The sequence below is a fragment of the Triturus cristatus genome, chromosome 4_1, assembly GCF_964204655.1.
Source record: "Triturus cristatus chromosome 4_1, aTriCri1.1, whole genome shotgun sequence".
Classification (NCBI taxonomy): Eukaryota; Metazoa; Chordata; class Amphibia; order Caudata; family Salamandridae; genus Triturus; species Triturus cristatus.
The window spans coordinates 293,942,189-293,966,011 of NC_140585.1; the positions used below are offsets into that span (position 1 = coordinate 293,942,189).

The 23,823-nt window shown below is 44.1% G+C and overlaps 6 non-coding genes across 6 annotated transcripts; all 6 read left to right on the top strand.

Annotated features, from left to right (window-relative positions):
• The first annotated feature begins 1,748 nt into the window (after positions 1–1,748).
• LOC146854388 (signal recognition particle RNA) lies at positions 1,749–2,048 on the top strand. The gene has a single exon (XR_014958882.1).
• Positions 2,049–5,449: 3,401 nt separating this feature from the next.
• On the top strand, positions 5,450–5,749 carry LOC146854389 (signal recognition particle RNA). Its single transcript, XR_014959070.1, has one exon.
• Positions 5,750–9,150: 3,401 nt separating this feature from the next.
• LOC146854390 (signal recognition particle RNA) lies at positions 9,151–9,450 on the top strand. Its single transcript, XR_014959071.1, has one exon.
• A 3,401-nt stretch (positions 9,451–12,851) lies between these two features.
• On the top strand, positions 12,852–13,151 carry LOC146854391 (signal recognition particle RNA). The gene has a single exon (XR_014959272.1).
• A 3,401-nt stretch (positions 13,152–16,552) lies between these two features.
• On the top strand, positions 16,553–16,852 carry LOC146854392 (signal recognition particle RNA). Its single transcript, XR_014958883.1, has one exon.
• Positions 16,853–20,253: 3,401 nt separating this feature from the next.
• Positions 20,254–20,553, top strand: LOC146854393 (signal recognition particle RNA). Its single transcript, XR_014958886.1, has one exon.
• Positions 20,554–23,823: the final 3,270 nt, after the last annotated feature.

Here is a 23,823-nt window from a genome sequence, read left to right on the forward strand (position 1 = left end):
TTAAATATTTTTTAAAAATCGTATAATTTCTGAAAACGTAATTAATTACCTGTTTTGGATAAAGGTCCTAGTACTGAGTCTAGGCACCCAGTACTGGATTACAAAAGTAACGAGAACATACTATACCTGCAACTTGAATTTTCTGCCATAGGGAATCTTAGACTGTTTTCTATGAAATATTTTCTGTCAACTTTTAAAATAGCAAAATATTGTCTAAAAATCATCACAGTAATTAAGTCGACTTTTATCACTTGATTCCAAGTACTGACCCAGGACTGAATCTAGGATCCAGTCCTGAAAATCCAAAAGTAATCCTAAAAGTAATCTGTTGCAAATAACTTGAAACTTCCATTGAGCTCAATGCATTATTGTGTTTAAAATGTTGTTGCCTATTGCAACCACTTGTAACTTTCTACAAAAGTCAAGTGCATATTGCAAAAGTATTTATATAAAGCATCTCATTCTGAGAAAGTATATTTTAATACCTATTGTTGGATCTAAAATCAAACAAGCATATATTTTTTGTAGATAAACCATTGGCCTAGAGTTCAGTTATTGAGTGTGTGAGACCATTTGCTGACTGAGTGTGTGCAACAAATGCTTTACACTGTCCTCTGATACTGCCTTACTGCTCGACCAAGCTACCACTTTAGAGAGTAAGGTTATATCTAACTTTAGCCTCTGCCAAACCTCTGGGGACTGTGGACTCTGTACACCCTGTACCTATTTGGGAACAGTATATACAGAGCCACTTTCTCACTCTGCAGTTCTCCAATATAGGTCTGTCAAGATCATTACTCAATCTACCTTGATTTGGCACAGTATAAAATAAGTCAAGAAGTCTCCTATGAAAAGATATGCAAATCTGTTCGAATCACTTTCCCTAGTCAGAGGACCCACTAGCTGGAAGGGGCAGGGAGGACGAAAATAGCTCATCGGTATAGAACACTGCATGAGCAGCTGATTTTGAGGTGGTAGAAGATAGAGTAATCCAACTGGACCTCAATAAACGGTTTCCTAATGTGCAATAGCCCCTGACCACCTCTGACGCAAAAGTGTAATCTCATACCTTTGCAGAATCAGGCATGCTTTCACCTGTTCAAGCTGAACTGACATTGGTCTTCTTGGCCAGCAGGAGTTCCTCTCTTGCAGCTGTTGAGGCTGGAGAGCAGAATGACGTGTATTCATTCTTTATGGTAACTCTTCTAGCCCTCCCACTCCATACTACTTTAAAACTTCCGATGTTGCAGACGAGTTCCATCATTGTGACCCATGCTATTTTTCTCAATATTGGCTGGCTCGGCATAACAAGGGATGCCTACAGGACAGCCTAAATTGTGCCGGCAAGCTTCTACAGGGAGTCACTGGCAGATAAAGAGAAACTCAGCCCTAACCTGGCTCTTCTCTCTCACTCTCCTTTCCCTTCTGTCCCTCTACCTGTCTCTCACTCTCTAAATACTAGTATTTATGTTGTATTCACTTCCCCGTCACAATCTTTCCGACCCTACTTCCTCTCTCCCTTCAATCAGATCAACCCTCTTTTTTACTTTAGGAAACTCCACATCTTTTTTAAAGGCCCTTCCCATATTCTCACTGCTTCTTGATAAGACATTTTTTTACTTTCTTTGAAGGATAGTGAAATTGATTTTCTTGAAACATGGTTGGGAAACCATCAATCCATTCCACCTTACTTTATCATTATCCTTACTTATGGAATGCATTTCATCATTAGGACAGCTGCAGTGTTTGCCGGGCAAGGTGGTGTGTGCCTGTTGTCCTGGTTACTTGGGAGGCAGAAGCTTGTGGATTGCTTGAGCTATGGGGTTCTGGGCTGCACTCAGCTGTGTTGATCAGGTGTCCATGCTGCATTGTGCATCAATATGGTGTTCTAGAGGGAGCTCTAGAATTTCAGGTTGTGTAACGAGAGGTGCACTGACCCAGGCTGGAAACAGAGCAGGCCAAAGCTTCCATGCCCATTGGTAGCAGGACAGCACCTGTGAGCAGTACGTGTTAAACAGCCTGAGCAAAATAGTGAGACCTAGCCTCTCTTTTTTGACTCAAATGTGAAAGTTTGGATTTTTACAAGGTGTAATAAATTATTTTCCCAAAACCAAATCTTTGTTTTCCGTTTGATATTTTTCCAGGAAATATGATGAACATTTGAACTGGGCCACGCATTTCAGCATAGCAGACAATTCTCCAGAATTGAGACATATTGCAACAACAAGCTAGCAGGCGGAGAGGACTGAAAACTCAGTGCAACCTAGATTAAATGGCTGTGTGATTTTCAGCAAGGATGACTCAAATGCATTCTTCCTTTTAGAGCACCTGTAGGATTAAACTGATCTGTCAAGTACAAAAGCATCCTTCATAGAGCAACTTAGAAATGCGCTTGCTGGCCATTCTGCTGCATTTCTACGTCCAGCTCTAATTCATTTTTTGATTAGCCCTCATTCTTTTCATATGCGAATGAGAAGGAGAAATTACAGGGCCCTTCACTCTTTGAGCGAAACATGAAAAGACTGAGGGCTGTGCAACTCCCAAATGTTGGAGCCTCTGGCCTGTCGACCCTCGAACCTGCTCCTGCTCCAACCCGGCATCTCTTGTGGCCAGCAACCTCACAAACCCTGGAGGACCTGGCTACCTTTTGACTCTAAACCCCTGGGACTCCCATGAGTAGAGGCTCTACTCAAATCTACTTCTAATCCCTGGTAGCAGCCCGGAACCGCGAACCCTTCACACTCTGCACCCACCAAGCCTGGTCTGTGCCAGAGTGAACAAAGACCACAAGGACGACCCCACGGCGACTGGGACCCCGAGTCCGGCACCCAAGGACCTCCCTCGACACTCCTGAAGAAGCCTGCAGCCTCAGAACCAGGTGCCCCCCCAACCGCGATCAACAGAGGGTAAGATTTCCCGACACCAAAAGGTACCCCTGCACCCGGCGCTTCGCGGCCCCCTGTGCCCAATCCCGGGGTACCTACCTATCCTCCAACTACCCAACTTACCTCTCGAAGTGGTGGTGGCACCTGAAGAATCTTCGTCCCCGAGCTTGCAGTCTTTTTCTAAACCAGAGATTTCCCATTCAAATCAATTGAGCGCCCGAATGCTCAAAAGCACCCTGCACCCAGCCGTCCCAGTGGCCCTGGCAGTGCAACCTCTACATCTATCTACTTCCCCACTTGCCCTGGATAAGTGACCAGGAGCCCAGCTCCCACAGCCACGTGGCCTGCTAGTCAGCAGCCACCAACCAAGGCCCCCCTACCTCTCATAGGATAACATTGGGCCTAACTCTCTCTGCACCCGGCCGCCCTTGTGCCGCTGAGGGTGAACCAACTGTACCTACCTGACCCTGGGAGACGCCTGAGTCTATGCCCAGAACCTTAACTCTGCCAGTCGAGTACTTACCTTTAAACCGATAACTCAATCTTCTCCATAGGGTAACATTGACTGGTTTTTCCTGAAATTTCTTCTAAGTGTGGAATTTTCAAAACTTAAAATATTCACCAAAAATCAGCCGAGTAACGAAAACGAAAATACTCACCTGCTATTAGGTGAGCTCCCAGTGCTGGATCTTGGTGCCCAGCACTGACTCTGAAAAATACTTACAACTGTACTTACCAGTAACCCAATTTTCTCCCATAGGAAATCATTGACTGTTTTTCTGTGAAATTTCTTCTAAGTGTCAATTTCTGCAAACTTTAAATATTCTTTAAAAATCGTATAATTTCTGAAAACGTAATTAATTACCTGTTTTGGATAAAGGTCCTAGTACTGAGTCTAGGCACCCAGTACTGGATTACAAAAGTAACGAGAACATACTATACCTGCAACTTGAATTTTCTGCCATAGGGAATCTTAGACTGTTTTCTATGAAATATTTTCTGTCAACTTTTAAAATAGCAAAATATTGTCTAAAGATCATCACAGTAATTAAGTCGACTTTTATCACTTGATACCAAGTACTGACCCAGGACTGAATCTAGGATCCAGTCCTGGAAATCCAAAAGTAATCCTAAAAGTAATCTGTTGCAAATAACTTGAAACTTCCATTGAGCTCAATGCATTATTGTGTTTAAAATTTTGTTGCCTATTGCAACCACTTGTAACTTTCTACAAAAGTCAATTGCATATTGCAAAAGTATTTATATAAAGCATCTCATTCTGAGAAAGTATATTTTAATACCTATTGTTGGTTCTAAAATAAAACAAGCATATATTTTTTGTAGATAAACCATTGGCCTAGAGTTCAGTTATTGAGTGTGTGAGACCATTTGCTGACTGAGTGTGTGCAACAAATGCTTTACACTGTCCTCTGATACTGCCTTACTGCTCGACCAAGCTACCACTTTAGAGAGTAAGGTTATATCTAACTTTAGCCTCTGCCAAACCTCTGGGGACTGTAGACTCTGTACACCCTGTACCTATTTGGGAACAGTATATACAGAGCCACTTTCTCACACTGCAGTTCTCCAATATAGGTCTGTCAAGATCATTACTCAATCTACCTTGATTTGGCACAGTATAAAATAAGTCAAGAAGTCTCCTATGAAAAGATATGCAAATCTGTTCGAATCACTTTCCCTAGTCATAGGACCCACTAGCTGGAAGGGGCAGGGAGGACGAAAATAGCTCATCGGTATAGAACACTGCATGAGCAGCTGATTTTGAGGTGGTAGAAGATAGAGTAATCCAACTGGACCTCAATAAACGGTTTCCTAATGTGCAATAGCCCCTGACCACCTCTGACGCAAAAGTGTAATCTCATACCTTTGCAGAATCAGGCATGCTTTCACCTGTTCAAGCTGAACTGACATTGGTCTTCTTGGCCAGCAGGAGTTCCTCTCTTGCAGCTGTTGAGGCTGGAGAGCAGAATGACGTGTATTCATTCTTTATGGTAACTCTTCTAGCCCTCCCACTCCATACTACTTTAAAACTTCCGATGTTGCAGACGAGTTCCATCATTGTGACCCATGCTATTTTTCTCAATATTGGCTGGCTCGGCATAACAAGGGATGCCTACAGGACAGCCTAAATTGTGCCGGCAAGCTTCTACAGGGAGTCACTGGCAGATAAAGAGAAACTCAGCCCTAACCTGGCTCTTCTCTCTCACTCTCCTTTCCCTTCTGTCCCTCTACCTGTCTCTCACTCTCTAAATACTAGTATTTATGTTGTATTCACTTCCCCGTCACAATCTTTCCGACCCTACTTCCTCTCTCCCTTCAATCAGATCAACCCTCTTTTTTACTTTAGGAAACTCCACATCTTTTTTAAAGGCCCTTCCCATATTCTCACTGCTTCTTGATAAGACATTTTTTTACTTTCTTTGAAGGATAGTGAAATTGATTTTCTTGAAACATGGTTGGGAAACCATCAATCCATTCCACCTTACTTTATCATTATCCTTACTTATGGAATGCATTTCATCATTAGGACAGCTGCAGTGTTTGCCGGGCAAGGTGGCGTGTGCCTGTTGTCCTAGTTACTTGGGAGGCAGAGGCTTGTGGATTGCTTGAGCTCAGGGGTTCTGGGCTGCACTCAGCTGTGTTGATCAGGTGTCCATGCTGCATTGGGCATCAATATGGTGTTCTAGAGGGAGCTCTAGAATTTCAGGTTGTGTAACGAGAGGTGCACCGACCCAGGCTGGAAACAGAGCAGGCCAAAGCTTCCATGCCCATTGGTAGCAGGACAGCACCTGTGAGCAGTACGTGTAAAACAGCCTGAGCAAAATAGTGAGACCTAGCCTCTCTTTTTTGACTCAAATGTGAAAGTTTTGATTTTTACAAGGTGTAATAAATTATTTTCCCAAAACCAAATCTTTGTTTTCCTTTTGATATTTTTCCAGGAAATATGATGAACATTTGAACTGGGCCACGCATTTCAGCATAGCAGACAATTCTCCAGAATTGAGACATATTGCAACAACAAGCTAGCAGGCGGAGAGGACTGAAAACTCAGTGCAACCTAGAATAAATGGCTGTGTGATTTTCAGCAAGGATGACTCAAATGCATTCTTCCTTTTAGAGCACCTGTAGGATTAAACTGATCTGTCAAGTACAAAAGCATCCTTCATAGAGCAACTTAGAAATGCGCTTGCTGGCCATTCTGCTGCATTTCTACGTCCAGCTCTAATTCATTTTTTGATTAGCCCTCATTCTTTTCATATGTGAATGAGAAGGAGAAATTACAGGGCCCTTCACTCTTTGAGCGAAACATGAAAAGACTGAGGGCTGTGCAACTCCCAAATGTTGGAGCCTCTGGCCTGACGACCCTCGAACCTGCTCCTGCTCCAACCCAGCATCTCTTGTGGCCAGCAACCTCACAAACCCTGGAGGACCTGGCTACCTTTTGACTCTAAACCCCTGGGACTCCCATGAGTAGAGGCTCTACTCAAATCTACTTCTAATCCCTGGCAGCAGCCCGGAACCGCGAACCCTTCACACTCTGCACCCACCAAGCCTGGTCTGTGCCAGAGTGAACAAAGACCACAAGGACGACCCCACGGCGACTGGGACCCCGAGTCCGGCACCCAAGGACCTCCCTCGACACTCCTGAAGAAGCCTGCAGCCTCAGAACCAGGTGCCCCCCCAACCGCGATCAACAGAGGGTAAGATTTCCCGACACCAAAAGGTACCCCTGCACCCGGCGCTTCGCGGCCCCCTGTGCCCAATCCCGGGGTACCTACCTATCCTCCAACTACCCAACTTACCTCTCGAAGTGGTGGTGGCACCTGAAGAATCTTCGTCCCCGAGCTTGCAGTCTTTTTCTAAACCAGAGATTTCCCATTCAAATCAATTGAGCGCCCGAATGCTCAAAAGCACCCTGCACCCAGCCGTCCCAGTGGCCCTGGCAGTGCAACCTCTACATCTATCTACTTCCCCACTTGCCCTGGATAAGTGACCAGGAGCCCAGCTCCCACAGCCACGTGGCCTGCTAGTCAGCAGCCACCAACCAAGGCCCCCCTACCTCTCATAGGATAACATTGGGCCTAACTCTCTCTGCACCCGGCCGCCCTTGTGCCGCTGAGGGTGAACCAACTTTAACTACCTGACCCTGGGAGACGCCTGAGTCTATGCCCAGAACCTTAACTCTGCCAGTCGAGTACTTACCTTTAAACCGATAACTCAATCTTCTCCATAGGGTAACATTGACTGGTTTTTCCTGAAATTTCTTCTAAGTGTGGACTTTTCAAAACTTAAAATATTCACCAAAAATCAGCCGAGTAACGAAAACGAAAATACTCACCTGCTATTAGGTGAGCTCCCAGTGCTGGATCTTGGTGCCCAGCACTGACTCTGAAAAATACTTACAACTGTACTTACCAGTAACCCAATTTTCTCCCATAGGAAATCATTGACTGTTTTTCTGTGAAATTTCTTCTAAGTGTCAATTTCTGAAAATTTTGAATATTCTTTAAAAATTGTATAATTTCTGAAAACGTAATTACTTACCTGTTTTGGATAAAGGTCCCAGTACTGAGTCTAGGCACCCAGTACTGGATTACAAAAGTAACGAGAACATACTATACCTGCAACTTGAATTTTCTGCCATAGGGAATCATTGACTGTTTTCTATGAAATATTTTCTATCAACTTTTAAAATAGCAAAATATTGTCTAAAAATCATCACAGTAATTAAGTCGACTTTTATCACTTGATTCCAAGTACTGACCCAGGACTGAATCTAGGATCCAGTCCTGGAACTCCAAAAGTAATCCTAAAAGTAATCTGTTGTAAATAACTTAAAACTTCCATTGAGCTCAATGCATTATTGTGTTTAAAATTGTGTTGCCTATTGCAACCACTTGTAACTTTCTACAAAAGTCAAGTGCATATTGCAAAAGTATTTATATAAAGCATCTCATTCTGAGAAAGTATATTTTAATACCTATTGTTGGATCTAAAATCAAACAAGCATATATTTTTTGTAGATAAACCATTGGCCTAGAGTTCAGTTATTGAGTGTGTGAGACCATTTGCTGACTGAGTGTGTGCAACAAATGCTTTACACTGTCCTCTGATACTGCCTTACTGCTCGACCAAGCTACCACTTTAGAGAGTAAGGTTATATCTAACTTTAGCCTCTGCCAAACCTCTGGGGACTGTGGACTCTGTACACCCTGTACCTATTTGGGAACAGTATATACAGAGCCACTTTCTCACTCTGCAGTTCTCCAATATAGGTCTGTCAAGATCATTACTCAATCTACCTTGATTTGGCACAGTATAAAATAAGTCAAGAAGTCTCCTATGAAAAGATATGCAAATCTGTTCGAATCACTTTCCCTAGTCAGAGGACCCACTAGCTGGAAGGGGCAGGGAGGACGAAAATAGCTCATCGGTATAGAACACTGCATGAGCAGCTGATTTTGAGGTGGTAGAAGATAGAGTAATCCAACTGGACCTCAATAAACGGTTTCCTAATGTGCAATAGCCCCTGACCACCTCTGACGCAAAAGTGTAATCTCATACCTTTGCAGAATCAGGCATGCTTTCACCTGTTCAAGCTGAACTGACATTGGTCTTCTTGGCCAGCAGGAGTTCCTCTCTTGCAGCTGTTGAGGCTGGAGAGCAGAATGACGTGTATTCATTCTTTATGGTAACTCTTCTAGCCCTCCCACTCCATACTACTTTAAAACTTCCGATGTTGCAGACGAGTTCCATCATTGTGACCCATGCTATTTTTCTCAATATTGGCTGGCTCGGCATAACAAGGGATGCCTACAGGACAGCCTAAATTGTGCCGGCAAGCTTCTACAGGGAGTCACTGGCAGATAAAGAGAAACTCAGCCCTAACCTGGCTCTTCTCTCTCACTCTCCTTTCCCTTCTGTCCCTCTACCTGTCTCTCACTCTCTAAATACTAGTATTTATGTTGTATTCACTTCCCCGTCACAATCTTTCCGACCCTACTTCCTCTCTCCCTTCAATCAGATCAACCCTCTTTTTTACTTTAGGAAACTCCACATCTTTTTTAAAGGCCCTTCCCATATTCTCACTGCTTCTTGATAAGACATTTTTTTACTTTCTTTGAAGGATAGTGAAATTGATTTTCTTGAAACATGGTTGGGAAACCATCAATCCATTCCACCTTACTTTATCATTATCCTTACTTATGGAATGCATTTCATCATTAGGACAGCTGCAGTGTTTGCCGGGCAAGGTGGCGTGTGCCTGTTGTCCTAGTTACTTGGGAGGCAGAGGCTTGTGGATTGCTTGAGCTCAGGGGTTCTGGGCTGCACTCAGCTGTGTTGATCAGGTGTCCATGCTGCATTGGGCATCAATATGGTGTTCTAGAGGGAGCTCTAGAATTTCAGGTTGTGTAACGAGAGGTGCACCGACCCAGGCTGGAAACAGAGCAGGCCAAAGCTTCCATGCCCATTGGTAGCAGGACAGCACCTGTGAGCAGTACGTGTAAAACAGCCTGAGCAAAATAGTGAGACCTAGCCTCTCTTTTTTGACTCAAATGTGAAAGTTTTGATTTTTACAAGGTGTAATAAATTATTTTCCCAAAACCAAATCTTTGTTTTCCTTTTGATATTTTTCCAGGAAATATGATGAACATTTGAACTGGGCCACGCATTTCAGCATAGCAGACAATTCTCCAGAATTGAGACATATTGCAACAACAAGCTAGCAGGCGGAGAGGACTGAAAACTCAGTGCAACCTAGAATAAATGGCTGTGTGATTTTCAGCAAGGATGACTCAAATGCATTCTTCCTTTTAGAGCACCTGTAGGATTAAACTGATCTGTCAAGTACAAAAGCATCCTTCATAGAGCAACTTAGAAATGCGCTTGCTGGCCATTCTGCTGCATTTCTACGTCCAGCTCTAATTCATTTTTTGATTAGCCCTCATTCTTTTCATATGTGAATGAGAAGGAGAAATTACAGGGCCCTTCACTCTTTGAGCGAAACATGAAAAGACTGAGGGCTGTGCAACTCCCAAATGTTGGAGCCTCTGGCCTGTCGACCCTCGAACCTGCTCCTGCTCCAACCCAGCATCTCTTGTGGCCAGCAACCTCACAAACCCTGGAGGACCTGGCTACCTTTTGACTCTAAACCCCTGGGACTCCCATGAGTAGAGGCTCTACTCAAATCTACTTCTAATCCCTGGCAGCAGCCCGGAACCGCGAACCCTTCACACTCTGCACCCACCAAGCCTGGTCTGTGCCAGAGTGAACAAAGACCACAAGGACGACCCCACGGCGACTGGGACCCCGAGTCCGGCACCCAAGGACCTCCCTCGACACTCCTGAAGAAGCCTGCAGCCTCAGAACCAGGTGCCCCCCCAACCGCGATCAACAGAGGGTAAGATTTCCCGACACCAAAAGGTACCCCTGCACCCGGCGCTTCGCGGCCCCCTGTGCCCAATCCCGGGGTACCTACCTATCCTCCAACTACCCAACTTACCTCTCGAAGTGGTGGTGGCACCTGAAGAATCTTCGTCCCCGAGCTTGCAGTCTTTTTCTAAACCAGAGATTTCCCATTCAAATCAATTGAGCGCCCGAATGCTCAAAAGCACCCTGCACCCAGCCGTCCCAGTGGCCCTGGCAGTGCAACCTCTACATCTATCTACTTCCCCACTTGCCCTGGATAAGTGACCAGGAGCCCAGCTCCCACAGCCACGTGGCCTGCTAGTCAGCAGCCACCAACCAAGGCCCCCCTACCTCTCATAGGATAACATTGGGCCTAACTCTCTCTGCACCCGGCCGCCCTTGTGCCGCTGAGGGTGAACCAACTTTAACTACCTGACCCTGGGAGACGCCTGAGTCTATGCCCAGAACCTTAACTCTGCCAGTCGAGTACTTACCTTTAAACCGATAACTCAATCTTCTCCATAGGGTAACATTGACTGGTTTTTCCTGAAATTTCTTCTAAGTGTGGACTTTTCAAAACTTAAAATATTCACCAAAAATCAGCCGAGTAACGAAAACGAAAATACTCACCTGCTATTAGGTGAGCTCCCAGTGCTGGATCTTGGTGCCCAGCACTGACTCTGAAAAATACTTACAACTGTACTTACCAGTAACCCAATTTTCTCCCATAGGAAATCATTGACTGTTTTTCTGTGAAATTTCTTCTAAGTGTCAATTTCTGAAAATTTTGAATATTCTTTAAAAATTGTATAATTTCTGAAAACGTAATTACTTACCTGTTTTGGATAAAGGTCCCAGTACTGAGTCTAGGCACCCAGTACTGGATTACAAAAGTAACGAGAACATACTATACCTGCAACTTGAATTTTCTGCCATAGGGAATCATTGACTGTTTTCTATGAAATATTTTCTATCAACTTTTAAAATAGCAAAATATTGTCTAAAAATCATCACAGTAATTAAGTCGACTTTTATCACTTGATTCCAAGTACTGACCCAGGACTGAATCTAGGATCCAGTCCTGGAACTCCAAAAGTAATCCTAAAAGTAATCTGTTGTAAATAACTTAAAACTTCCATTGAGCTCAATGCATTATTGTGTTTAAAATTGTGTTGCCTATTGCAACCACTTGTAACTTTCTACAAAAGTCAAGTGCATATTGCAAAAGTATTTATATAAAGCATCTCATTCTGAGAAAGTATATTTTAATACCTATTGTTGGATCTAAAATCAAACAAGCATATATTTTTTGTAGATAAACCATTGGCCTAGAGTTCAGTTATTGAGTGTGTGAGACCATTTGCTGACTGAGTGTGTGCAACAAATGCTTTACACTGTCCTCTGATACTGCCTTACTGCTCGACCAAGCTACCACTTTAGAGAGTAAGGTTATATCTAACTTTAGCCTCTGCCAAACCTCTGGGGACTGTGGACTCTGTACACCCTGTACCTATTTGGGAACAGTATATACAGAGCCACTTTCTCACTCTGCAGTTCTCCAATATAGGTCTGTCAAGATCATTACTCAATCTACCTTGATTTGGCACAGTATAAAATAAGTCAAGAAGTCTCCTATGAAAAGATATGCAAATCTGTTCGAATCACTTTCCCTAGTCAGAGGACCCACTAGCTGGAAGGGGCAGGGAGGACGAAAATAGCTCATCGGTATAGAACACTGCATGAGCAGCTGATTTTGAGGTGGTAGAAGATAGAGTAATCCAACTGGACCTCAATAAACGGTTTCCTAATGTGCAATAGCCCCTGACCACCTCTGACGCAAAAGTGTAATCTCATACCTTTGCAGAATCAGGCATGCTTTCACCTGTTCAAGCTGAACTGACATTGGTCTTCTTGGCCAGCAGGAGTTCCTCTCTTGCAGCTGTTGAGGCTGGAGAGCAGAATGACGTGTATTCATTCTTTATGGTAACTCTTCTAGCCCTCCCACTCCATACTACTTTAAAACTTCCGATGTTGCAGACGAGTTCCATCATTGTGACCCATGCTATTTTTCTCAATATTGGCTGGCTCGGCATAACAAGGGATGCCTACAGGACAGCCTAAATTGTGCCGGCAAGCTTCTACAGGGAGTCACTGGCAGATAAAGAGAAACTCAGCCCTAACCTGGCTCTTCTCTCTCACTCTCCTTTCCCTTCTGTCCCTCTACCTGTCTCTCACTCTCTAAATACTAGTATTTATGTTGTATTCACTTCCCCGTCACAATCTTTCCGACCCTACTTCCTCTCTCCCTTCAATCAGATCAACCCTCTTTTTTACTTTAGGAAACTCCACATCTTTTTTAAAGGCCCTTCCCATATTCTCACTGCTTCTTGATAAGACATTTTTTTACTTTCTTTGAAGGATAGTGAAATTGATTTTCTTGAAACATGGTTGGGAAACCATCAATCCATTCCACCTTACTTTATCATTATCCTTACTTATGGAATGCATTTCATCATTAGGACAGCTGCAGTGTTTGCCGGGCAAGGTGGCGTGTGCCTGTTGTCCTAGTTACTTGGGAGGCAGAGGCTTGTGGATTGCTTGAGCTCAGGGGTTCTGGGCTGCACTCAGCTGTGTTGATCAGGTGTCCATGCTGCATTGGGCATCAAAATGGTGTTCTAGAGGGAGCTCTAGAATTTCAGGTTGTGTAACGAGAGGTGCACCGACCCAGGCTGGAAACAGAGCAGGCCAAAGCTTCCATGCCCATTGGTAGCAGGACAGCACCTGTGAGCAGTACGTGTAAAACAGCCTGAGCAAAATAGTGAGACCTAGCCTCTCTTTTTTGACTCAAATGTGAAAGTTTTGATTTTTACAAGGTGTAATAAATTATTTTCCCAAAACCAAATCTTTGTTTTCCTTTTGATATTTTTCCAGGAAATATGATGAACATTTGAACTGGGCCACGCATTTCAGCATAGCAGACAATTCTCCAGAATTGAGACATATTGCAACAACAAGCTAGCAGGCGGAGAGGACTGAAAACTCAGTGCAACCTAGAATAAATGGCTGTGTGATTTTCAGCAAGGATGACTCAAATGCATTCTTCCTTTTAGAGCACCTGTAGGATTAAACTGATCTGTCAAGTACAAAAGCATCCTTCATAGAGCAACTTAGAAATGCGCTTGCTGGCCATTCTGCTGCATTTCTACGTCCAGCTCTAATTCATTTTTTGATTAGCCCTCATTCTTTTCATATGTGAATGAGAAGGAGAAATTACAGGGCCCTTCACTCTTTGAGCGAAACATGAAAAGACTGAGGGCTGTGCAACTCCCAAATGTTGGAGCCTCTGGCCTGTCGACCCTCGAACCTGCTCCTGCTCCAACCCGGCAGCTCTTGTGGCCAGCAACCTCACAAACCCTGGAGGACCTGGCTACCTTTTGACTCTAAACCCCTGGGACTCCCATGAGTAGAGGCTCTACTCAAATCTACTTCTAATCCCTGGCAGCAGCCCGGAACCGCGAATCCTTCACACTCTGCACCCACCAAGCCTGGTCTGTGCCAGAGTGAACAAAGACCACAAGGACGACCCCACGGCGACTGGGACCCCGAGTCCGGCACCCAAGGACCTCCCTCGACACTCCTGAAGAAGCCTGCAGCCTCAGAACCAGGTGCCCCCCCAACCGCGATCAACAGAGGGTAAGATTTCCCGACACCAAAAGGTACCCCTGCACCCGGCGCTTCGCGGCCCCCTGTGCCCAATCCCGGGGTACCTACCTATCCTCCAACTACCCAACTTACCTCTCGAAGTGGTGGTGGCACCTGAAGAATCTTCGTCCCCGAGCTTGCAGTCTTTTTCTAAACCAGAGATTTCCCATTCAAATCAATTGAGCGCCCGAATGCTCAAAAGCACCCTGCACCCAGCCGTCCCAGTGGCCCTGGCAGTGCAACCTCTACATCTATCTACTTCCCCACTTGCCCTGGATAAGTGACCAGGAGCCCAGCTCCCACAGCCACGTGGCCTGCTAGTCAGCAGCCACCAACCAAGGCCCCCCTACCTCTCATAGGATAACATTGGGCCTAACTCTCTCTGCACCCGGCCGCCCTTGTGCCGCTGAGGGTGAACCAACTTTAACTACCTGACCCTGGGAGACGCCTGAGTCTATGCCCAGAACCTTAACTCTGCCAGTCGAGTACTTACCTTTAAACCGATAACTCAATCTTCTCCATAGGGTAACATTGACTGGTTTTTCCTGAAATTTCTTCTAAGTGTGGAATTTTCAAAACTTAAAATATTCACCAAAAATCAGCCGAGTAACGAAAACGAAAATACTCACCTGCTATTAGGTGAGCTCCCAGTGCTGGATCTTGGTGCCCAGCACTGACTCTGAAAAATACTTACAACTGTACTTACCAGTAACCCAATTTTCTCCCATAGGAAATCATTGACTGTTTTTCTGTGAAATTTCTTCTAAGTGTCAATTTCTGCAAACTTTAAATATTCTTTAAAAATCGTATAATTTCTGAAAACGTAATTAATTACCTGTTTTGGATAAAGGTCCTAGTACTGAGTCTAGGCACCCAGTACTGGATTACAAAAGTAACGAGAACATACTATACCTGCAACTTGAATTTTCTGCCATAGGGAATCTTAGACTGTTTTCTATGAAATATTTTCTGTCAACTTTTAAAATAGCAAAATATTGTCTAAAAATCATCACAGTAATTAAGTCGACTTTTATCACTTGATTCCAAGTACTGACCCAGGACTGAATCTAGGATCCAGTCCTGGAAATCCAAAAGTAATCCTAAAAGTAATCTGTTGCAAATAACTTGAAACTTCCATTGAGCTCAATGCATTATTGTGTTTAAAATGTTGTTGCCTATTGCAACCACTTGTAACTTTCTACAAAAGTCAATTGCATATTTCAAAAGTATTTATATAAAGCATCTCATTCTGAGAAAGTATATTTTAATACCTATTGTTGGTTCTAAAATAAAACAAGCATATATTTTTTGTAGATAAACCATTGGCCTAGAGTTCAGTTATTGAGTGTGTGAGACCATTTGCTGACTGAGTGTGTGCAACAAATGCTTTACACTGTCCTCTGATACTGCCTTACTGCTCGACCAAGCTACCACTTTAGAGAGTAAGGTTATATCTAACTTTAGCCTCTGCCAAACCTCTGGGGACTGTGGACTCTGTACACCCTGTACCTATTTGGGAACAGTATATACAGAGCCACTTTCTCACACTGCAGTTCTCCAATATAGGTCTGTCAAGATCATTACTCAATCTACCTTGATTTGGCACAGTATAAAATAAGTCAAGAAGTCTCCTATGAAAAGATATGCAAATCTGTTCGAATCACTTTCCCTAGTCAGAGGACCCACTAGCTGGAAGGGGCAGGGAGGACGAAAATAGCTCATCGGTATAGAACACTGCATGAGCAGCTGATTTTGAGGTGGTAGAAGATAGAGTAATCCAACTGGACCTCAATAAACGGTTTCCTAATGTGCAATAGCCCCTGACCACCTCTGACGCAAAAGTGTAATCTCATACCTTTGCAGAATCAGGCATGCTTTCACCTGTTCAAGCTGAACTGACATTGGTCTTCTTGGCCAGCAGGAGTTCCTCTCTTGCAGCTGTTGAGGTTGGAGAGCAGAATGACGTGTATTCATTCTTTATGGTAACTCTTCTAGCCCTCCCACTCCATACTACTTTAAAACTTCCGATGTTGCAGACGAGTTCCATCATTGTGACCCATGCTATTTTTCTCAATATTGGCTGGCTCGGCATAACAAGGGATGCCTACAGGACAGCCTAAATTGTGCCGGCAAGCTTCTACAGGGAGTCACTGGCAGATAAAGAGAAACTCAGCCCTAACCTGGCTCTTCTCTCTCACTCTCCTTTCCCTTCTGTCCCTCTACCTGTCTCTCACTCTCTAAATACTAGTATTTATGTTGTATTCACTTCCCCGTCACAATCTTTCCGACCCTACTTCCTCTCTCCCTTCAATCAGATCAACCCTCTTTTTTACTTTAGGAAACTCCACATCTTTTTTAAAGGCCCTTCCCATATTCTCACTGCTTCTTGATAAGACATTTTTTTACTTTCTTTGAAGGATAGTGAAATTGATTTTCTTGAAACATGGTTGGGAAACCATCAATCCATTCCACCTTACTTTATCATTATCCTTACTTATGGAATGCATTTCATCATTAGGACAGCTGCAGTGTTTGCCGGGCAAGGTGGTGTGTGCCTGTTGTCCTGGTTACTTGGGAGGCAGAAGCTTGTGGATTGCTTGAGCTATGGGGTTCTGGGCTGCACTCAGCTGTGTTGATCAGGTGTCCATGCTGCATTGTGCATCAATATGGTGTTCTAGAGGGAGCTCTAGAATTTCAGGTTGTGTAACGAGAGGTGCACTGACCCAGGCTGGAAACAGAGCAGGCCAAAGCTTCCATGCCCATTGGTAGCAGGACAGCACCTGTGAGCAGTACGTGTTAAACAGCCTGAGCAAAATAGTGAGACCTAGCCTCTCTTTTTTGACTCAAATGTGAAAGTTTGGATTTTTACAAGGTGTAATAAATTATTTTCCCAAAACCAAATCTTTGTTTTCCGTTTGATATTTTTCCAGGAAATATGATGAACATTTGAACTGGGCCACGCATTTCAGCATAGCAGACAATTCTCCAGAATTGAGACATATTGCAACAACAAGCTAGCAGGCGGAGAGGACTGAAAACTCAGTGCAACCTAGATTAAATGGCTGTGTGATTTTCAGCAAGGATGACTCAAATGCATTCTTCCTTTTAGAGCACCTGTAGGATTAAACTGATCTGTCAAGTACAAAAGCATCCTTCATAGAGCAACTTAGAAATGCGCTTGCTGGCCATTCTGCTGCATTTCTACGTCCAGCTCTAATTCATTTTTTGATTAGCCCTCATTCTTTTCATATGCGAATGAGAAGGAGAAATTACAGGGCCCTTCACTCTTTGAGCGAAACATGAAAAGACTGAGGGCTGTGCAACTCCCAAATGTTGGAGCCTCTGGCCTGTCGACCCTCGAACCTGCTCCTGCTCCAACCCGGCATCTCTTGTGGCCAGCAACCTCACAAACCCTGGAGGACCTGGCTACCTTTTGACTCTAAACCCCTGGGACTCCCATGAGTAGAGGCTCTACTCAAATCTACTTCTAATCCCTGGTAGCAGCCCGGAACCGCGAACCCTTCACACTCTGCACCCACCAAGCCTGGTCTGTGCCAGAGTGAACAAAGACCACAAGGACGACCCCACGGCGACTGGGACCCCGAGTCCGGCACCCAAGGACCTCCCTCGACACTCCTGAAGAAGCCTGCAGCCTCAGAACCAGGTGCCCCCCCAACCGCGATCAACAGAGGGTAAGATTTCCCGACACCAAAAGGTACCCCTGCACCCGGCGCTTCGCGGCCCCCTGTGCCCAATCCCGGGGTACCTACCTATCCTCCAACTACCCAACTTACCTCTCAAAGTGGTGGTGGCACCTGAAGAATCTTCGTCCCCGAGCTTGCAGTCTTTTTCTAAACCAGAGATTTCCCATTCAAATCAATTGAGCGCCCGAATGCTCAAAAGCACCCTGCACCCAGCCGTCCCAGTGGCCCTGGCAGTGCAACCTCTACATCTATCTACTTCCCCACTTGCCCTGGATAAGTGACCAGGAGCCCAGCTCCCACAGCCACGTGGCCTGCTAGTCAGCAGCCACCAACCAAGGCCCCCCTACCTCTCATAGGATAACATTGGGCCTAACTCTCTCTGCACCCGGCCGCCCTTGTGCCGCTGAGGGTGAACCAACTTTAACTACCTGACCCTGGGAGACGCCTGAGTCTATGCCCAGAACCTTAACTCTGCCAGTCGAGTACTTACCTTTAAACCGATAACTCAATCTTCTCCATAGGGTAACATTGACTGGTTTTTCCTGAAATTTCTTCTAAGTGTGGAATTTTCAAAACTTAAAATATTCACCAAAAATCAGCCGAGTAACGAAAACGAAAATACTCACCTGCTATTAGGTGAGCTCCCAGTGCTGGATCTTGGTGCCCAGCACTGACTCTGAAAAATACTTACAACTGTACTTACCAGTAACCCAATTTTCTCCCATAGGAAATCATTGACTGTTTTTCTGTGAAATTTCTTCTAAGTGTCAATTTCTGCAAACTTTAAATATTCTTTAAAAATCGTATAATTTCTGAAAACGTAATTAATTACCTGTTTTGGATAAAGGTCCTAGTACTGAGTCTAGGCACCCAGTACTGGATTACAAAAGTAACGAGAACATACTATACCTGCAACTTGAATTTTCTGCCATAGGGAATCTTAGACTGTTTTCTATGAAATATTTTCTGTCAACTTTTAAAATAGCAAAATATTGTCTAAAAATCATCACAGTAATTAAGTCGACTTTTATCACTTGATTCCAAGTACTGACCCAGGACTGAATCTAGGATCCAGTCCTGGAAATCCAAAAGTAATCCTAAAAGTAATCTGTTGCAAATAACTTGAAACTTCCATTGAGCTCAATGCATTATTGTGTTTAAAATGTTGTTGCCTATTGCAACCACTTGTAACTTTCTACAAAAGTCAATTGCATATTTCAAAAGTATTTATATAAAGCATCTCATTCTGAGAAAGTATATTTTAATACCTATTGTTGGTTCTAAAATAAAACAAGCATATATTTTTTGTAGATAAACCATTGGCCTAGAGTTCAGTTATTGAGTGTGTGAGACCATTTGCTGACTGAGTGTGTGCAACAAATGCTTTACACTGTCCTCTGATACTGCCTTACTGCTCGACCAAGCTACCACTTTAGAGAGTAAGGTTATATCTAACTTTAGCCTCTGCCAAACCTCTGGGGACTGTGGACTCTGTACACCCTGTACCTATTTGGGAACAGTATATACAGAGCCACTTTCTCACACTGCAGTTCTCCAATATAGGTCTGTCAAGATCATTACTCAATCTACCTTGATTTGGCACAGTATAAAATAAGTCAAGAAGTCTCCTATGAAAAGATATGCAAATCTGTTCGAATCACTTTCCCTAGTCAGAGGACCCACTAGCTGGAAGGGGCAGGGAGGACGAAAATAGCTCATCGGTATAGAACACTGCATGAGCAGCTGATTTTGAGGTGGTAGAAGATAGAGTAATCCAACTGGACCTCAATAAACGGTTTCCTAATGTGCAATAGCCCCTGACCACCTCTGACGCAAAAGTGTAATCTCATACCTTTGCAGAATCAGGCATGCTTTCACCTGTTCAAGCTGAACTGACATTGGTCTTCTTGGCCAGCAGGAGTTCCTCTCTTGCAGCTGTTGAGGTTGGAGAGCAGAATGACGTGTATTCATTCTTTATGGTAACTCTTCTAGCCCTCCCACTCCATACTACTTTAAAACTTCCGATGTTGCAGACGAGTTCCATCATTGTGACCCATGCTATTTTTCTCAATATTGGCTGGCTCGGCATAACAAGGGATGCCTACAGGACAGCCTAAATTGTGCCGGCAAGCTTCTACAGGGAGTCACTGGCAGATAAAGAGAAACTCAGCCCTAACCTGGCTCTTCTCTCTCACTCTCCTTTCCCTTCTGTCCCTCTACCTGTCTCTCACTCTCTAAATACTAGTATTTATGTTGTATTCACTTCCCCGTCACAATCTTTCCGACCCTACTTCCTCTCTCCCTTCAATCAGATCAACCCTCTTTTTTACTTTAGGAAACTCCACATCTTTTTTAAAGGCCCTTCCCATATTCTCACTGCTTCTTGATAAGACATTTTTTTACTTTCTTTGAAGGATAGTGAAATTGATTTTCTTGAAACATGGTTGGGAAACCATCAATCCATTCCACCTTACTTTATCATTATCCTTACTTATGGAATGCATTTCATCATTAGGACAGCTGCAGTGTTTGCCGGGCAAGGTGGTGTGTGCCTGTTGTCCTGGTTACTTGGGAGGCAGAAGCTTGTGGATTGCTTGAGCTATGGGGTTCTGGGCTGCACTCAGCTGTGTTGATCAGGTGTCCATGCTGCATTGTGCATCAATATGGTGTTCTAGAGGGAGCTCTAGAATTTCAGGTTGTGTAACGAGAGGTGCACTGACCCAGGCTGGAAACAGAGCAGGCCAAAGCTTCCATGCCCATTGGTAGCAGGACAGCACCTGTGAGCAGTACGTGTTAAACAGCCTGAGCAAAATAGTGAGACCTAGCCTCTCTTTTTTGACTCAAATGTGAAAGTTTGGATTTTTACAAGGTGTAATAAATTATTTTCCCAAAACCAAATCTTTGTTTTCCGTTTGATATTTTTCCAGGAAATATGATGAACATTTGAACTGGGCCACGCATTTCAGCATAGCAGACAATTCTCCAGAATTGAGACATATTGCAACAACAAGCTAGCAGGCGGAGAGGACTGAAAACTCAGTGCAACCTAGATTAAATGGCTGTGTGATTTTCAGCAAGGATGACTCAAATGCATTCTTCCTTTTAGAGCACCTGTAGGATTAAACTGATCTGTCAAGTACAAAAGCATCCTTCATAGAGCAACTTAGAAATGCGCTTGCTGGCCATTCTGCTGCATTTCTACGTCCAGCTCTAATTCATTTTTTGATTAGCCCTCATTCTTTTCATATGCGAATGAGAAGGAGAAATTACAGGGCCCTTCACTCTTTGAGCGAAACATGAAAAGACTGAGGGCTGTGCAACTCCCAAATGTTGGAGCCTCTGGCCTGTCGACCCTCGAACCTGCTCCTGCTCCAACCCGGCATCTCTTGTGGCCAGCAACCTCACAAACCCTGGAGGACCTGGCTACCTTTTGACTCTAAACCCCTGGGACTCCCATGAGTAGAGGCTCTACTCAAATCTACTTCTAATCCCTGGTAGCAGCCCGGAACCGCGAACCCTTCACACTCTGCACCCACCAAGCCTGGTCTGTGCCAGAGTGAACAAAGACCACAAGGACGACCCCACGGCGACTGGGACCCCGAGTCCGGCACCCAAGGACCTCCCTCGACACTCCTGAAGAAGCCTGCAGCCTCAGAACCAGGTGCCCCCCCAACCGCGATCAACAGAGGGTAAGATTTCCCGACACCAAAAGGTACCCCTGCACCCGGCGCTTCGCGGCCCCCTGTGCCCAATCCCGGGGTACCTACCTATCCTCCAACTACCCAACTTACCTCTCAAAGTGGTGGTGGCACCTGAAGAATCTTCGTCCCCGAGCTTGCAGTCTTTTTCTAAACCAGAGATTTCCCATTCAAATCAATTGAGCGCCCGAATGCTCAAAAGCACCCTGCACCTAGCCGCCCCAGTGGCCCTGGCAGTGCAACCTCTACATCTATCTACTTCCCCACTTGCCCTGGATAAGTGACCAGGAGCCCAGCTCCCACAGCCACGTGGCCTGCTAGTCAGCAGCCACCAACCAAGGCCCCCCTACCTCTCATAGGATAACATTGGGCCTGACTCTCTCTGCACCCGGCCGCCCTTGTGCCGCTGAGGGTGAACCAACTGTACCTACCTGACCCTGGGAGACGCCTGAGTCTATGCCCAGAACCTTAACTCTGCCAGTCGAGTACTTACCTTTAAACCGATAACTCAATCTTCTCCATAGGGTAACATTGACTGGTTTTTCCTGAAATTTCTTCTAAGTGTGGAATTTTCAAAACTTAAAATATTCACCAAAAATCAGCCGAGTAACGAAAACGAAAATACTCACCTGCTATTAGGTGAGCTCCCAGTGCTGGATCTTGGTGCCCAGCACTGACTCTGAAAAATACTTACAACTGTACTTACCAGTAACCCAATTTTCTCCCATAGGAAATCATTGACTGTTTTTCTGTGAAATTTCTTCTAAGTGTCAATTTCTGCAAACTTTAAATATTTTTTAAAAATCGTATAATTTCTGAAAACGTAATTAATTACCTGTTTTGGATAAAGGTCCTAGTACTGAGTCTAGGCACCCAGTACTGGATTACAAAAGTAACGAGAACATACTATACCTGCAACTTGAATTTTCTGCCATAGGGAATCTTAGACTGTTTTCTATGAAATATTTTCTGTCAACTTTTAAAATAGCAAAATATTGTCTAAAAATCATCACAGTAATTAAGTCGACTTTTATCACTTGATTCCAAGTACTGACCCAGGACTGAATCTAGGATCCAGTCCTGGAAATCCAAAAGTAATCCTAAAAGTAATATGTTGCAAATAACTTGAAACTTCCATTGAGCTCAATGCATTATTGTGTTTAAAATGTTGTTGCCTATTGCAACCACTTGTAACTTTCTACAAAAGTCAATTGCATATTGCAAAAGTATTTATATAAAGCATCTCATTCTGAGAAAGTATATTTTAATACCTATTGTTGGTTCTAAAATAAAACAAGCATATATTTTTTGTAGATAAACCATTGGCCTAGAGTTCAGTTATTGAGTGTGTGAGACCATTTGCTGACTGAGTGTGTGCAACAAATGCTTTACACTGTCCTCTGATACTGCCTTACTGCTCGACCAAGCTACCACTTTAGAGAGTAAGGTTATATCTAACTTTAGCCTCTGCCAAACCTCTGGGGACTGTGGACTCTGTACACCCTGTACCTATTTGGGAACAGTATATACAGAGCCACTTTCTCACTCTGCAGTTCTCCAATATAGGTCTGTCAAGATCATTACTCAATCTACCTTGATTTGGCACAGTATAAAATAAGTCAAGAAGTCTATTATGAAAAGATATGCAAATCTGTTCGAATCACTTTCCCTAGTCAGAGGACCCACTAGCTGGAAGGGGCAGGGAGGACGAAAATAGCTCATCGGTATAGAACACTGCATGAGCAGCTGATTTTGAGGTGGTAGAAGATAGAGTAATCCAACTGGACCTCAATAAATGGTTTCCTAATGTGCAATAGCCCCTGACCACCTCTGACGCAAAAGTGTAATCTCATACCTTTGCAGAATCAGGCATGCTTTCACCTGTTCAAGCTGAACTGACATTGGTCTTCTTGGCCAGCAGGAGTTCCTCTCTTGCAGCTGTTGAGGCTGGAGAGCAGAATGACGTGTATTCATTCTTTATGGTAACTCTTCTAGCCCTCCCACTCCATACTACTTTAAAACTTCCGATGTTGCAGACGAGTTCCATCATTGTGACCCATGCTATTTTTCTCAATATTGGCTGGCTCGGCATAACAAGGGATGCCTACAGGACAGCCTAAATTGTGCCGGCAAGCTTCTACAGGGAGTCACTGGCAGATAAAGAGAAACTCAGCCCTAACCTGGCTCTTCTCTCTCACTCTCCTTTCCCTTCTGTCCCTCTACCTGTCTCTCACTCTCTAAATACTAGTATTTATGTTGTATTCACTTCCCCGTCACAATCTTTCCGACCCTACTTCCTCTCTCCCTTTAATCAGATCAACCCTCTTTTTTACTTTAGGAAACTCCACATCGTTTTTAAAGGCCCTTCCCATATTCTCACTGCTTCTTGATAAGACATTTTTT